General features: G+C 34.2%; 2 long non-coding RNA genes across 2 annotated transcripts; one reads left to right on the forward strand and one right to left on the reverse strand.

Moving 5' to 3' along the window:
• Positions 1 to 1,081: 1,081 nt before the first annotated feature.
• LOC311589438 lies at positions 1,082 to 8,318 on the reverse strand. The gene is made up of 3 exons (XR_014776554.1): positions 8,121 to 8,318; positions 4,206 to 4,245; positions 1,082 to 1,501 (listed from the first exon to the last, which is right to left on the reverse strand). It is a non-coding gene; the product is annotated as an uncharacterized lncRNA (long non-coding RNA).
• On the forward strand, positions 5,125 to 16,527 carry LOC311589437. Its single transcript, XR_014776553.1, has 4 exons — positions 5,125 to 5,233; positions 12,489 to 12,641; positions 14,415 to 14,568; positions 16,340 to 16,527. It is a non-coding gene; the product is annotated as an uncharacterized lncRNA (long non-coding RNA).
• The last annotated feature ends 402 nt before the right edge of the window (positions 16,528 to 16,929 follow it).

The raw sequence follows: 16,929 nt of genomic DNA on the forward strand, positions 1-16,929 counted from the left end.
ATTTCATGAGTTAAAAAAACATTTTTTTCCTTAACTGAAAGTGAAAATGAATCATCATGTGTTGCAGAAAGAAGCCTTGAAACATTTCTAGATGCTACTCTTCTGAAAATGGAAAACAAATGCTTCTCAGTTCCTCTTTCCTTTGAAGATTACAAGTGACTAAATCATGCATATAGGCAATATTGGCTACATAGCTGGCAAACTGCCTTTGCAATATAATTTATGCTGACCTTCCAGGAAGAGAGTGAAAAGGGAACAAAAGGTGTGAATGCAATTCATCATATCTCAAAATGAGGAGGAAGAAGAGGAGTGGAGAAAGGAAAGGAAGAAAACATGAGAATAAAACAGGACAAGAAAGAATGACACGAGGTACCCAGTAAGCAGTATGACATAGCTGGTATGACACTGGGATAACTGTGTTTGGTCCAAAGTTTCTCAACAGGAGAAAGTTGTGGCTTAGTTAGAACCCAGGTGGAAGAAAACCCTTCGTACAAACTTACAAGCTAGAGAAATTAATTATTCTAGTAACTTAAACCACCCATAATTTTACAATCAAAAGTTGCTACATAATTCCTTTCAGTGGGCACTAACTTTTGGTACATGACTCAGATGGCTTTTGGAGTTATGTCTGGGCATAAGCAATCCAGTAGATGATGCCAGTGAAATAATATGAGAAGAGGTGTCAAAAGAAAAACGGCATGTTGAAGAATATTCTTTAGAACTTTGAGAGGAATCTAAGCAATAATTTCATGGGAGCGTTGACAGGAGTCTATGATGTAGAGAAATCAGTGATGCCTTTTAACTGACTTGGGCTGCTGATAGAACTATTAAGCCCATGAAGGAAATCTATGTAGCCCCTGCTGTTGATCCATCTGCAGAAAGTTCCCTATGCCAGTTTTCTTAATTAGGGTGGGCAGGGAAGGACATCCTGTTGAGATGAAGTCCATAGCACAATAAGAGAAAGAACTGCTTTTGTTTATTGAGCTGCTACCAAGAAATGTGTTAATTAACAAATAGAAGAACACTTTGTATATGTGGTGAGAGAAGTTCTTAGCAAATGCAAAAGAAAAAAAATGAGGTGAGCTGAAATGTTTAATTTAACAAGAAGCATGCAGCCTACTGAGAAGGCTGATTGCACTCACTGTTCTGAGTATATTTATTTGATCTCCAATTGTGATTTACCTAGAACATCACTCTGTTAAAATATATGATGAGAACTCTTTTCCTTTGCAGACTAAAAAAGACATTTATATTGCTTTCAACTAGATAGACATTATTCTTGAATTTTTATTATGAAATACACATCATTTATGCTTGTAAAATTGAAGCATATTGTGAAATAGAAGAGAATTTGAATAACCAAGAGATACGCAATGCCACTGTACCAAATACAAAACTAGTATAACCTTTTTGTTTCTTCGTCTTCTGCTTTTTAATTGATTGGTTGCTGTTTGGTTTACCACACACATGGTTTCCTTGTAGTTTTATGATCTCATCCAAACTTTAAAATAAGCAAACATTGATAGTATTAATTAAAATTCTCATTAAAGTCAATAATATTTTAATTATTAAGAATTTTATACAATTTGACCTTATGTAAAATATAATCATTGACATTTGTAATTATATCTGACTGCCTCTGTGATTTAAGTGAGCAACAATGATCTTTTGTTGATATCTTAAACATTCTCCTTTACTACTTAAATTTCTAATTGCTGTACATGATATGTCAAAAGATACCCTTTATAAAATTACTTCACTGAAGGATACTCACAAGCTACATTTATGTTTCTACTTTCTTTTTGCATCTGAGCAGTTAAAGTTTCACTACAGTTGGGAGAAAAAATTATCTAAGTAATTTTTCTTAAATTTATACAATTAAATTATAATTATTTATACACTATAAATTATACATTGTAATAAATACAGGTTATATTACAAGCATTTATTTATATTGGCTATAAAGTAAGTACCTATAAATATATAATTAATGCGTTGCTATAAAAATGATTTTAATACTATGTGTTTATAAATATTAATTTAAATTTATTATGAAATTATAGTGGATTTCTAAACCTTGACTTATGTAAGAAAATATAGTTCAATAGACTAGATACAGAATAAACATGTAACTATGGGCTACATATATTCCCCAGTGGTTGTTGATGTCACTGCCTTATGTTATGTCTATTCTTCATAGAACTGAAATAACACCAGAATTTCATGGCTCACACTCACTTTTCTCATCTGGTATGAAAAACAAAGTCCACTTGATTTTGATGATCTTTACTCATCATTTGAGTGTAAAGTAATATAGTACATTAATCCCTTTTTCTACCACAATAAAATAATCAAATTTCAGGTGTGCCATTTTTATAATATATGACTGTCTCTTCTGAATCTTCACACAATCTTAATTTAGTAATTACCACTTTGAACTTTGATAATAAAAATACTCATAAACTATGAATATAATATTGAGTCACACAAATTGTCACAGAGATTAAAAGTTGGTATGTAGATGTAACATTGCAATACCTTTGGTATTTTCAAATGTAGTAATAATACAACAGCAAAATTTTGGTCTTTGTAGCTTGCAAACTAGAAAACTAAAACCAGGTTTCTTGCATGATCAGATTCTGCAGAGAGAGTTTTCAGTGTACTAGTGTACCCAGTATACAAAATTGTGGTATTAAGAATGTTTTTATGTGGGAAATAATTTGACTTCTCAAATCATTGCTCTTAGGGTATAACTACTTCCTAATGGCTACTCCACCCTTAACTGTAATACTAAAATTAGATTGAAATCCGAAATTTAATACAAATATTAAATAAACAATGTTTTCTTTTTTGTTTTTTATATTTTTATTAAACATATTTACATATACATTTATATTACTAAATATGTATACAGTAAAGTACCTACAGCAAGAAGAACCACAAAATAATCAGGAATTATATAACTGTTATACTCATAGTGTTTTGGCTATTTGTATTAGACAGCCTTGAAGAAAACATCTTTTCTATCTTGGTGCATCTAAAATTCTGAATGTAAATCAATCTCTGTCACTTCTCGTCATTATCAACTTAACATATATCTAGACCTAAAAAAATCTTAATCCCTAATCTACTAAGCTTAATTGTAAAACTAAACTATCTGGTCTTCAACCCCATCAGAGACTTGTGAAGGAATTACCTGAAGATACAGTAAGTGCAGGTTGTCAGCTTCCCAAATGAGAAGATGACAGAGGCAGTTTGCTGCCCCAGCAGTCACTCAAAATTCTCTATAATGTTGGAGTATCATCTTCATCCTTCTGGCCTAATATATCTGACAGACATATTTGTGAGGCAAGGAACATTGAGGACCTGCTTTCCTTGTCTTGGCAGAATCTGGCAGTTGACTCTGCCTTGTCATTTCTAGGTAGAATTCTGTCTGTGGCCATTTTACATCATGATAGCAACCCCCTCTCTGGTCTCACTCCCCCTCTCTCCCCTAGTCTCCTTGTGAGTCTCAGCACTTTCTTACTGGTTTTGTTGCATGGATCTTTTGCCGAATACTCCTTTCCTCTCTTATTCATTACCTTATTTACTTTAAAGACCTTTTGAGTTTGAGAGTTACAAATTGTTGTAATATTAGAAAAAAAAGTCAATCAATACATAGTCCAACTTAGGAAATAACAATAATAGCCTTAAAAAGTGCACAAACTACCCTAACATGGCAAAGAACACAGGATGCTTGAGAAAGAATAGATTCTGAGGAAAATAGAGAATCCACCAATAAATGTCAAGCCTTGGCTTGGTTGCTACTTATTTTTCTTTTCTTTTCTTTTTTCTTTTCTTTTATTTCTCTATTTCTTTCTTTCTTTCTTTCCTTCTTTTTTTCCCTTTTTCTTTTAAGGGATGTGGGTGAAAAAGATTTTCTTGCCATCTCTGTACAGAAAAAGAAGCCAGAAGTAATATGTCCACTGCACTAACACAGCCCTTAAAGCGGGAACTGTGGTTCAGTCCATCTACTGACACCGGCTAGCACCTCACATAACAGTAATGAGATGGGATTGTCACGCATCATGCAGCCCCAACTGTCTGCACCTGATCTGCCATGGACATGTGGATTCATGCCCTCTACATGTTGTAAATAAATGGTATATACTAAATTATAATTGGACACTAGCCCAAGCAGCATTCCCATGAATGTCTTTACTTACCAGGAAATTGAGATAGATGTAAGGACATTCTATTGGGAATCTAGGAGAGATAAGTATGGGAGAATGGGGAAATAGAAGGATCCAGAGGGTCAAGAAGAACATAATGATAGGCAGATCTGGGCCCAGGGGTTCTGCTCAAACTATTTCACCAACCACGGACAATATATGCAGTAAGCATCGAACCCCTACCCAGATCCAGCCAATGGACAGGACATTCTCCACAGTTGAGTGGAGAGTGGGGACTGACTTTCACAAAACTCTGGTGCCTCCTATTTGACCACATTCCCTGAATGGGGAGGCCTGGTAGCACTCAGAGGAAGGATAACAGGCTATCAAGGAGAGACTTGATACCCTATGAGCATACAGATGAGGAGAAGGTCCCCCTCAGTCACAGACATAGGGGAGGGGAATAGGGTGAAAGTGGGAGGGAGGGAGCAATGGGAGGATACATAGGATGGGATAACAATTGAGATGTAACATAAATAAATTAATAAAAAAGTAAAAACAACAAAAGACATTTTAGATGTCAAAACTCTTTCTCTTGGGAAGATTTAGTGACTCAAATCTTTCATAAAGTAAATACCTGGGAAAAAAAGGAATCAGAAGTATTTAGATAATACTGAAACATATGAAGTATTAAATGGTATTTTAAATGAGGTATTTTAAATCTGTGGGTCATATCTCAGTGACAAGTGTAGAGTAAATAATTTGAGAAAAAAACAGGAGAACATGGGAACAGGAGAGGCAATTCATGAAAAAGGAGGAAAAATATCAGAGATACAATTATTTGGGTACTGAGATATTTGCCTCAGAATCATTCAGCTTAATTTTTATTTTACATGAATGAAAATGATTAACTCACAAAGATTGAATATTGATTACAGTACTCTAATGATGATTTATTCATCCTCAGAATTTTCAGGAATGTTGGCTGCAATGGATCACTTGCCTAGCCTTTTTCTGTGATATTTCTCCTTTTCAATCTAATGGAACTCAATGGATGTTTGGTGAATTCAATCAAATTTGAGGTTAAAAAAATTAATGTATTCTGGCTTTTGTCATTCTGTGCATTTATAAATATTTCCTGATGTAGTCTATTGTCCTGATTTAGATCATATAAATGTAATGCAAAGTTGATCATTTTACTCTAAAATGATTAAAATTATTTTCTATCAGTAATTTTGTAATGAAAAGATATTTCAAGTGAAATTTCAGCAAATATAATAAATTGCATGTATTTTTATCACAATAGCAATTATTTTCTAATCTTTATTCATATAATGACATTATGATAGATTTCAGTTTTTAGGCGTAGTTCCAGACTCTGGCAATCCCTGATATTAATGAGCAACACACTGCACAGGCTTCAGTGTTTTCTGACATAACAATGTACTAAATATAATGACCTAGATTTCATGTAGTCCTTTCACTAGGCGATTCTAGGTGTCTGAAATTTTCAACAATTAGTAGAAGTACTTATATTCATTGACAACAAAATCATACCTGGTGTGAGCTACCACCAGCACAGGAGACCATAGGCTATACAAAGAGGTTGCTAAGTGGAGCCAGACCTAAATGGATACTGCTTTGTACATTGAAATAATAATGAAACAGATTGTTGCAGTCAAGAGACAGATGCTCCTGCTAATATTTTTTTCTTAGCTCAAAATATTCAGAATACATGTTGTGGAAAATGGGAGAACAACTTGTGAAATTATTAATACCAAGTTTTGTTACATTCCAATAGTGAGAAGTCAGAACAAGAACTAAAGAAAAGGACACTTGCAAACTTTAACAACAGCAATTAAGACTGGCTAGCTACAAGTGTGTGTGTGTGTGTGTGTGTGTGTGTGTGTGTGTGTGTGTGTGTCTGGTAAGAGAGATAAAGAGAGAGACAGAGACGGAGAGAGACTGAGACAGACAGATAACATGTATGAGGTAAATGTCATCATTCTATTTCCAATCATGTTTTATAATTGTAAATGCCCAGAAGAATGTCACTGGAAATTTCATTTCAAGTGTGTGCTTGTTACCCTATAATAGAAAGTTTACTTCCTATACACTTTAACAAGAATATTTAATGGTCATAACAAATTTTTACTGAATCCTGTCAGTTTGATTTAAATTGGAGTTAATGGACATTCAGTGTTCGTTACATAAAATTGTATATGACACTGCAGCAGTTTTCTGCCAAGATTTTGCACCTTTAGATTGTGAGCTATATTATTATTCCTAGTAGTTGCTTATCTGTTTGGTAACCAGTATACCCAGTTTACAAAGGAATCTCAGAATAACATCCTTAATGATTTTAAGTAAGTCACTGCTAAACCTACTACAGATAATCGAGGGATCACGTTCTAAGATGAGTGGATTGCCAGGTACAATGGTTCATTTCCTCCTTGTCTTGTTCTCTTTGCTCATCTTTTCCTTGCCAGCTTTCCCTCTCCTTTCTTTCTGCTTCATTTCTGCATAGCTGCCTCCAAGACCTTCTTTCACTGCTCTCTGGAAGTCTCTTCTCACGTCTTCCGAACTAATCACTTGGTGTTTCTATTCAATCTTATCAGAACTGTTGTCATTTCTTGATGATTACACATCTCGTATTTTCAGAATGTTTTATTTCACATTTTTTTTGTCCATTCCAATTGTGCTCTCAATTTATTTTTAAACTCTCACATATTCTCAGCTTCATCTATTACCCAATAAAATTAAATAAAAAGGGAATTAATAGTTTTTTCATTTGTTTTCTCTAATGTTTTTTAATTATAATGTGATCTAATTCTTGAGAGATTCATGAATTCATACAGTAAACTATGAAAATTTCTCTGCATGAACATCCAAGATCCTCCCTACCATCTTAGGATTTCACTTCTGTAGTTGTTTTTATTTTGTTTCTAGTCTTTTTAAATGTAGAAAAATGCAAATCGATCCATACCTATCAACCTGCACAGAACTGAACTCCAAATGGATTAAAGACGTCAAAATAAAACCAGACACATTAAGTATATTATAAGAAAAAGTGGGGAAGAGCCTTCAGCTCATTGGCACAAGAAACAGTTTCCTGAACACAATATCAGCAGCTTAGGCTCTAAGATCAACAATTAATAAATGGGGCCCTATGAAACTGAAAAGCTTCTGTAAGAAAAAGGATACTGTCAACAGATCAAAATGACAGCCTACAGACTGTGAAAACATCTTCACCAACCCTACATCTGACAAAGGCTACTATCCAAACTATATAAAGAACTGTAATGCTTGTATTTTAAATTATTATTGTTATATATGAATAAAAATTTAAAGACAGACTATTGAACATTTTTAGTGTTGTTCTTACATCTATGTTTTTTTGGATTGACCATTTGATATTGACAATTAAATAGACGGCTCATCCTTGGGCAAAACAATCTTTCTTTCCTCAGTTGTCATTATACTAATGGCCTGTATCTCTACATCTAAGGTTGAAGTATATTACGAAGGAGTTGAGTTTGTTTAAGCTGCTATTATTGAGCTACTCTGCCCTATATACAAGACAAAATCTTTTAGCAGATATGTGGTTCTCTGAAACTTACAAACTTAATTTTTAAAATTTTTTACATATACATTTATATTATTGCACATATATACAATAAAATACCTACAGCAAGAACCATGACACAATCAGGAATTATATAAATGTTACATGCATAGAGTTTTGGTTATTTGTATTTGGCAGTCTTGAAGAAAACATCTTTCCTATCTTGGTGTATCCAAAATTCTGAATGTAAATCAATATATATAACATATCTCATCATTATCAATTTAAAAAATCTATCTAGATCTAAAAACATCTTAACTTCTAAACAAGTAATCTTAATTGTAAAACTAAATTATCTGGTCTTCAACCCTATCAGAGAATTGAGAAGGAATAAAATTGATTACCTGAGTATACAGGGAGTGCAGGTTATCAGCGTCCATGGTGCATGCCCCTTGGACTAGTGTCCAATTATGAATGAGTATATAGCATTTGAGTCTTTCTGCTTCTGGGTTAACTCAGGGCTTCCTTAATACCCAGCTATTCAGTTCCTTGTAATATACCCAGAAGATGCTCCAGCACACAAGGACATATGCTTAACTGTTGAAAACTGTTAGGCTTGAGTCCCCTGGGGCCGTGCCCTGGCTGGTATGCAATTGTTATTCTGTCCTGGCAGCTTCCTGTTGTGAACATTGTGCCTTGCTGAGCTGACCACAAGTTCCTGTGTTGCACCCTGGTTACCTTGGTTACATGGCTCCTCTTGTCCTGGGGTCTTCCCATCTACATCATCTTGAATTTTTCCACCTGCTTCTGTACTGTATAAAAGGCCTTGGCCCCCCTCATTAAATGGCATTCTCTTAGAATGGATGACCCGCTGCCTTAAGTGTTCTTCAACACACAGTCCCTCGCTCGATAAGCGGGGGTTATTGCAGTGCTGCACTCAACCAAGTTCATAGGAGCCTTATTCATAATATCCAGAACCCAGAAACAGCCTAAGTGTCCCTCAGTAGAAGAATAGATAAAGAAACTGTGGCACATTTACACTATGGAATACTACTCAGCTATTAAAAACAAGGAATTTCCAAATTTTGTGGTCTCTGATGTTTTTGAAGACATTCTCTAACTATTTTACCTTTTCCTTCTATAGAATCATATCTATCTGTTACACCTAAGATGTATATATACTCTTATGATAAAAATAGACTAGTAATTCATATGACCATGATTTGATCATCTAACAATTAACTTGTAAAACTTACTTTTCCTAAACATCCTGCAGTAGCACTTTCAAAGTATTGGAAAAAAAAAACCTGTATTCTACTTGAGTTGTACCAGTACAATACCTCACATTAGAGTGGAAATATATATAATGTGTGTGAAGAATAATTTTACATTTGGATTCTATACTACTGTATCTAAAATTAAACTTATTTTGCATCTATATACAAAATTCCATACCAGTGAATTAAAAATAACCTTGTGGGTAACAATTGAGGCATTAAGTTGAGGAGTAGATTCACTAATCAACTTTTTTTTATCTTTCCTATATATTTCTATATCCCCCCTCCTTCCTCTTCAACCCCTATCTCCAGACCTACAAATGGAAGATAAAGTAAAAGAGAAGCATCCCTGAGTCTAAACGTGTTTGCTGTCTGAATAAGACCAATAATACCTTGTAACCAACTCCCATTGAAAATAACCCTCTATAGCCGAAGAAAGCAACCAAAAAACCTACCTGACTCCCTTAAAGGAAATGGGGAGGGGGGCTAAAATCAATCTCAGAGGGTTTCTTCCAGCTGATTTGGGATGAATAACACCTTTTTAGGATCCAAAAAAAATTGGGAAAATTGTTAAACAAAGTTAGGAAAAGCATTTGAGGTCCAGATTCTAAATGTGGAGAAATTCCATGTTTAGTTAGAGTCCTGTGTGGGACAGGATGAAATGCTGGACCAATTGGGATTGGAAGCTTTCTTTGAATGTGCCCTGGAAGCTGTTTTGTTCTGAGGAGGAACAGTAATTGAAGCACTTGGTGCTGTAAATTGTTTATCCCACTATATGGAAATAGCTCTGAGACTGGCTGAGCCATGAATGTCTATGCATAGACAATGCTTCTTGTTGGTTACATAATCCATGTAGTTTATTATTAGATGTTATTCTTCCTATGGCATGAATGAAGTATTACAAATGTCTTTGTTCTACTCATGTAAAGAGCATAGAACCAGCCTTAATTGTTGTGTGCATCACACACACCTCGTGTATTTATAATTTTACTACTGTATAAAGCTTTTGAGAAATTATGTTTTCAGAACAAAAGAACTGGGCACTGATGCTGGATCAGATCTGACAGGATTCATTTCTCTCAGTATGCTGGACACTGATATTCTGCATCCTTCAGGTTCCAGCACCAAGTGTGTCAATTGCTGTTCTTCATCAGAATAGCACAGCTCTGTGTACAGCTTTGAAGAAAGCTTCTGATCTCAATTGGTCCAACATTTCAGACAGTTTCACACAGGACTCCAATTAAGCCTGGAATGTCTCATCATTCAGAAAATGGACCACAAATGCTATCCCTAGCTTGTTTAATCGCTTCTCACAATTTTATTAGGGACGATACAAAGGTATTTTCATCCCCAATCAGCTTGAAGGAACATTAAGAGAATGACACCTTATTTCTCTTAACAGGGATTGGGTAGGTTTTTGGTTGTTTTCTTTGGTGATAAATCTTTATTTTCATTGGGAGTTAGTTAGAAGTTGTTATAGGTCTTATTTAGATAGAAAACAAGGTTGGATTCAGAGATGTCTCTCTTTTCCTTCATCTTTCATTCTTAGGTTTGGAGGTAGGGACTGAAAAGAAAGAAAGGGGAATATTCAAATATATAGGGATGTTAGATCAAAAATTAGATCAATGAACCTACTCCGCCATATCATACCTTAATTGTTATTAACAACATCAGTTTTAATTCACTGGTATAGAATTTTGTATATACATGCAAAATAAGTTGAATTTTAGATATAATGGTGTAGAATTCATATGTAAGATTAATTTCACACATTTTATATATTTCTATTGTAATATGGAGTATTGTACACATACAATTCAATTATAATACAAGGTTTCCTTCCAATAATTTGAAAGTGCTATTGTAGGCTGTGTCGGATAAGTAAGTTATACAAGTTGTTAGTTGATCAAATCATGGTCATATCAATTACTAGTCTATTTTTATCACAAGTATATACAGTCTAGGTTTAACAGATAGGTAAGTTTCTATATATAGGCAAGGTCAAATAGATAAGGTCTTAAAACCTGAGGCCTACAGAATATGGCATTTAAAGAAGTTTTTATTATTTTAAAGATTCTTTGACAATAAGACAGGTTAACATCTGGCAACACCCAGCCTACCTCAAAGATGATGAACATTAACAAATGTCATGATGGAGATGGTTTCAAATGTGGCCAACCAGCCACTGAGCAGGATATCCTTGCTTCTACCACTGATAGAATTCTGCCTAAACATGGGCAAGCTTGGATGCAGGCATAGTCAATGGCCAAACTCTGCCAAGTAGGGTAAGCAAGTCCTCAATAGTTCCTGCTTCACAGATATGTCTGTCAGATATATTGGGCCAGAAGGCTGAACATGATGCTACAATGTTATAGAGAATTTTAGGTGACTATTCAGGTATATATATTAGCCCTTTGTCAGATGTAGGGTTGGTGAAGATCTTTTCCTAGTCTGTAGGCTGTCGTTTTGTTCTGTTGACAGCGTCCTTTGCCTTCCAGAAGCTTTCCAGTTTCATGATGTCCCATTTAATAATTGTTGATCTTAGAGCTGAGTTGTTGGTGTTATGTTCAGGAATTGTCTCCTGTGCCAATGAGCTTGTCCCCACTTTTTCTTCTAATAAATTTTGTGCATCTTGTTTTATGTTGAGGACTTTATTCCATTTAGACTTTACTTTTGTACAGGGTGATAGATATGGATCTATTTGCACTTTTCTACATTTAGCCATCCCATTAGATGAGAATCACTTGTTGAAGATGCTATCTTTTTTCCATTGTATGGATTTGGCTTCTTTGACAAAAGCAAGTAAACAAAAGTGTGTGAGTTCATTTCTTGGTTTTGAATTTGAACTTGTTCTTTGCATTGATTTAATGTGAGGTTTGGGGTTTCATCATGATATTCCCCATCTGCTGTGCAAAGAAGCTTCTTCCAATGATGACTGAACAGCACACTGACCTGTGGTTTAAAGGACAAATATTTAGCATGCATTTAGAAATAATACTGGTTTATCACATGGTAGTGGTAAGTCTTTCTCTGTGGTCCATGGTCTCACCTGCCATGAGTAGTTGTGTGGCTTATAGCACATGGCATGAAGTTCCACCTACTGAATGGCCCTCAATTCTAACTTGACACCTGTTTGTTGACATCAAGATGTATGTGCAACTATTGCATGATTGAAAATATCCTGACATTCTAATTTTTGTTGAATTCTTGGGGATCACAGGTAGGTAGGACTATTCATTACCTTTCCTCCAAGGAATCTTTCTCAGTATCTTGCAGTACCATGAGAGCTACTTTTCATAAAAGAGATTTAGAGGTAAGAGGTAAGTTTCATCTTGATTCCTCCAAGCACTGTGCCTGAAGTGACTGGTATCTTTAGCAATTTGTACTAAGGTTCAAGTTCAGAAAGCTAAGTAGTACTGCATTTACAAAATGTTTATTACTTTCATTTTGTTAAATATTAACTAACTAAAGTAACATTGACTTCTCTTTTAACAGTGTATTACTTGGCATGTAAATTGAGGATTTGGTGGTTCATCCTGATTGTCAGCTTGATATGATTAAAAATCATCTAGAAGAAACAGCTCCAATATACTTCTGAGAGCCTTTTCAGGAAAATGATTAACAAAAGAAGGAAGCCCAAACATGGATGTAGGTGGTGCCTTTCATGAGCTGAGATTACAGGCTGAATAAAAAAAAAGAAAAAAACACTAAAGCAAGTGAACATTGCATTCATCTCCCTTCTTTCTGCATACAGAAAGAATTTGAGCAGCTTCCTCAGGTTCCTGAAATCATAACTAGAACATGTCTTTACTATAAGCCTGTGAGCTCAAATTCAGCATCCTTTTTTGCAATGGCTATTGTTAGACATTCTTTCAAAACAGCAAGAAACTAATCCAATATTTCCAGCAGGGAACATTATTTTATAATAGTATCATTCACTTCAACATGTGTTCTGATAATGGAGAGAAAATGCAATAGGTTAGATGTCTTTTTTCCTAAAAAGAATTAGCTTAAATGAATCTATTTACATGACTTTTATGCAGAAATTATTAAATCCATATTCTATGCTTGTAATTTGGATACAGTTTTGCTGAAAAATTTAATCACAAAATATTTTGTATTCACATTTTTAAATATTTTTTATTTTTACATATATATTTATTTATACATCATTATATTTATATTATATTATTGCACATATATACAATAAACTACCTATAGCAAGAAAAACCATGACACAGTCAAGAATTACATAAATGTTACATTATTAGTGTTCTGGCTATTTTTATTTGACAGCCTTGAAGAAAACATATTTCCTATCTTGTTGCATATAAAATTCTGAATGTAAATTAATCTCTATCATATCTTGTCATTAGCAATGGAAAACATCTATCTAGAAATAAAAACATCTTCATCCCTAGACAATTAAGCTTCATTGTAAAACTAAGCTACCTGGTCTTCTACTCCATCAGAGACTTGAGAAGGAATAAACTTGATTACCTGAGTATGCCGAGTTATACTCACCTTTCTACTAACAGCTTTCTAGTAAACTTTTAAAAAAATATTCTTCAGAGTTTTAGGTCAGATATAGAATCTATAAAATGTCATCTCCAATCCTAGTTAGCATTATGCCCATATTTTGACCTTGAGTTTTTACTGATTTTTACTGAGTTTCAATATTATTTGGTATTGGTGGATATATACGGCATTGTAAGTAAATTAATTTTCTAACAAATAGAATGTGTCTTCTAAAGATCTTCTCTAATGAAATTGTGGCACTCAGAGGAAGTACAGCAGGTTACCAAGAAGAGACTTGATACCCTATGAGCATATACAGGGGGAGGTAATCCCCCTCAGGAACAGTCATAGGGGAGGGGAATAAGGGGAAAATGGGAGGGAGGGAAGAATGGGAGGATACAAGGGATGGGATAACCATTGAAATGTAACAAGAATAAATTTTAAAAAAAGAAATGTTGACACCTGTGACAAAAATTTTAGTCCAGAATAAGCTCAAGAAACTCCTTGAAGGATAATATTAGTTTTTAAGTTGAAAGAATTGTTTTACCTTCTGTTTAAAAATTTGACCTACAAACTCATGTTTTCAGTCTTCTTTAAAAAAGCAGTAACAGTTATTCTTTATTCATATTGCTCCCAATTCTTATTCAACCAATTATTTTAAAAAGCACTCAATATAAATGTGAATGGATTAAACAAAATATCAAAACCACAAAACAAGGTCAGAATATGATGTAGCAGATAATCTTGTGTACTTTGCCTAACAAACATAATAGTGGAGTAGATGAGGAATAAAATTAGCTATCTCTAGGTTGGCCTGTTTATAAGCTTTAGCCTTTATATTAGGCAGAAAAGAGACCCATTCATACATGAAATGTCCCTCAAAGTTTTTTAATTGCATTATAGCATCTGAAACTGTCTTTTGAAACCACAAGCTATGACCAAGCCTGTACTAATTAAGGAGGATTTGGCAGCTAGAAATACACTCCTACTTTGAACCCAGTCCAGTCTTTGGGATCTGCCACGCATGAAGAAACAGACCCAGCTGCAGGACTTACGGGTAATTTGAGTTAATCAGAAAGCTCACAGTATTTAGCAGATTCTATCAAACAAGTTATATTTCAAAAGGTGATAGTTCAAGCAAGACAGTAATATTCAGTACCAACTAAAGCAAATTGCTATTGTTGTACCAAAATAATGTAGTGTAAAGAGGGTAATGACTCTGTGAATTGGACAAGCACGGAGTTATGAAGGGTTCAGCCATCACTCTCCGATACTGAGAACCCCTGCATTCTCATCACCAAGATCCAATTTAGGTGGTAGTTTAAGGATAATAGGTTAAAACAATATATTTCCAAATAACCCAGTGAGGTGGCTCATCAGGTTAAGATGAATTTTTTTCTGAATCTGATATCTGGAGCATCTGTAGAAATTAGAAAAAGAAAAGCAACTCCAGTCTTGTCATTTGCAACCACATGATAACCATAGCATATGAGACCCTTTCACCTAATCATGTACACAAACACACACTAAGAGCAGTATTTTTTATTTTAAGTGACACATAATAAGAAGCAAAGAGTAGAGTATCTACTAAAATAATCTAATTAAATTTAGGAGATTTGAAATGAATAAAAGAACTACAATTGGGGTTTTAGTTTCACTGAGTTTTTAGACATTAAATTAAAATTACAGAATACACTGTGATTCAAGTTGTTGTAAACAAATGAATTTAAGGTGAAGGTTATTTTATATGTATATCTAACCTGTTATTGTTGGACTGGAAATAAAAAGGAAACTATAAATAGATAACCATCTTTTGGTGAAGAGCAATCATCTGTCCTCCATGGGATGACTGCTTAACATCTGTGAAGGAGTATGGTGTGTCATTTCCAAACTGAGTGCGTTCCTGAGAATACAGAACGCCTGCATGGGTTCCTCTGTTGACTCTAGAATGGTGATTACCATTGAAGCTTTAGAATCACTGCTCCAACTTGAATTGGCAATGACCGGAACACCATAGTGATGTTCTCGCCCCAGCACTCTATCTACAGTACCCTGTTTCAATTCTTCCACTCTTCTAGTTATCATTATCCGTCCTAATTTTCCCATGTCACCGTCCATCTTCTTGAGTGCTATCTCTATCAGCATCCAATTTCTGTCTCCAGGCACTATGGTTCTATCCTCAGTTTAGCTAATTGAACATTTATCTTTGCAGGTTCTATGCCCCAGTAAAAATTCTTCATGGATTGCATATTGTGACTTCTGGAGAGAAGTCACAATAAATCCTTTAAGTAAAATAGATTGATTTATGATTTTATGGATTAAAATACTTAAAATTATCTCTATATAATACATTATTATGTTAAATTTTAATATCTTTAACAAATATAAAACATATATTTAAAAATATTTCGATACATTTAAAGATAGGGTCCTATTTCTAATCATTATAGCCAGTGATATAGTTATACACTGAAGACTAAATTAAAAATTATAACCTATATATGAGAAAATGAGTGTTTATAGTGTCAACATTCCTGGTTCTGGTTTTGTTTGATCCAAAGAGTAAGACAACTCTCTCAAAAGACAGAATTCTTTTAAAGCTGTAGTTCATGTCATCCACCATTTCAAATCATATCCTTTATTGCACGTAATATATTATATGTACATTTTGCCACATGCATTATGTTTGCTTGTCATTAAACCTAAATAATTAAAGTGTTGGAATATCACATGGCACGAAAGAGAGAGAAAATGCTCATTTTAGAAGGCGAAAGCAAAAGACTGAAGGCCTTTAGCATACTGAATAATTCTTTTCTCTGTCTTCTAAGAGAAAAACAAAGTGACCATGATCTCCAGAGCTGCAAGACTCCAGGAATCAGCACTATTGGGACAGGGGAGAGGACTTACCAGACTAAAGTGTAGACAGAAGAAGATGTGGAAACAGATGTCCAAAGCTGAGCAAACAACTTCTAATTGGGAAAATGAAGAAATGATTTGTCAACTTTTATTTTCGAGATTCTTGGCATAGATGTGACCTGTTTTCTCTCTAATGAAGGTTATTACTGTATCATCTCACATAATATGCTGATTTAGCTATGCAGTTTGTGATTCTTGTAGTCATGAAAACAAAGTTCAAATTAAGTTTTGTGTTACAGCTGTGGTCTAATGAATGTGAAAATAGCTTAATGACCCTACCATTGTATTCTTAGGCACTTACAAGCTTCAATTTTCGTCAAAATTGTTGTTTATTTGTCTATACTGAGAAAATTACATTACCTTAAGGGTCTATACATTGCACCATATTGAATGCAAAAGAGAGTGTCTATCATTTGTACCTTCTTAATGTATATTTAAGAATCATTTCATTGCAATTCTCAAAAATAAAGCAGGTATGCTATAAGCTCATTATTCTAAGGCA

This window comes from Acomys minous (assembly GCF_964271855.1).
Source record: "Acomys minous genome assembly, chromosome: 18".
NCBI lineage: Eukaryota > Metazoa > Chordata > Mammalia > Rodentia > Muridae > Acomys > Acomys minous.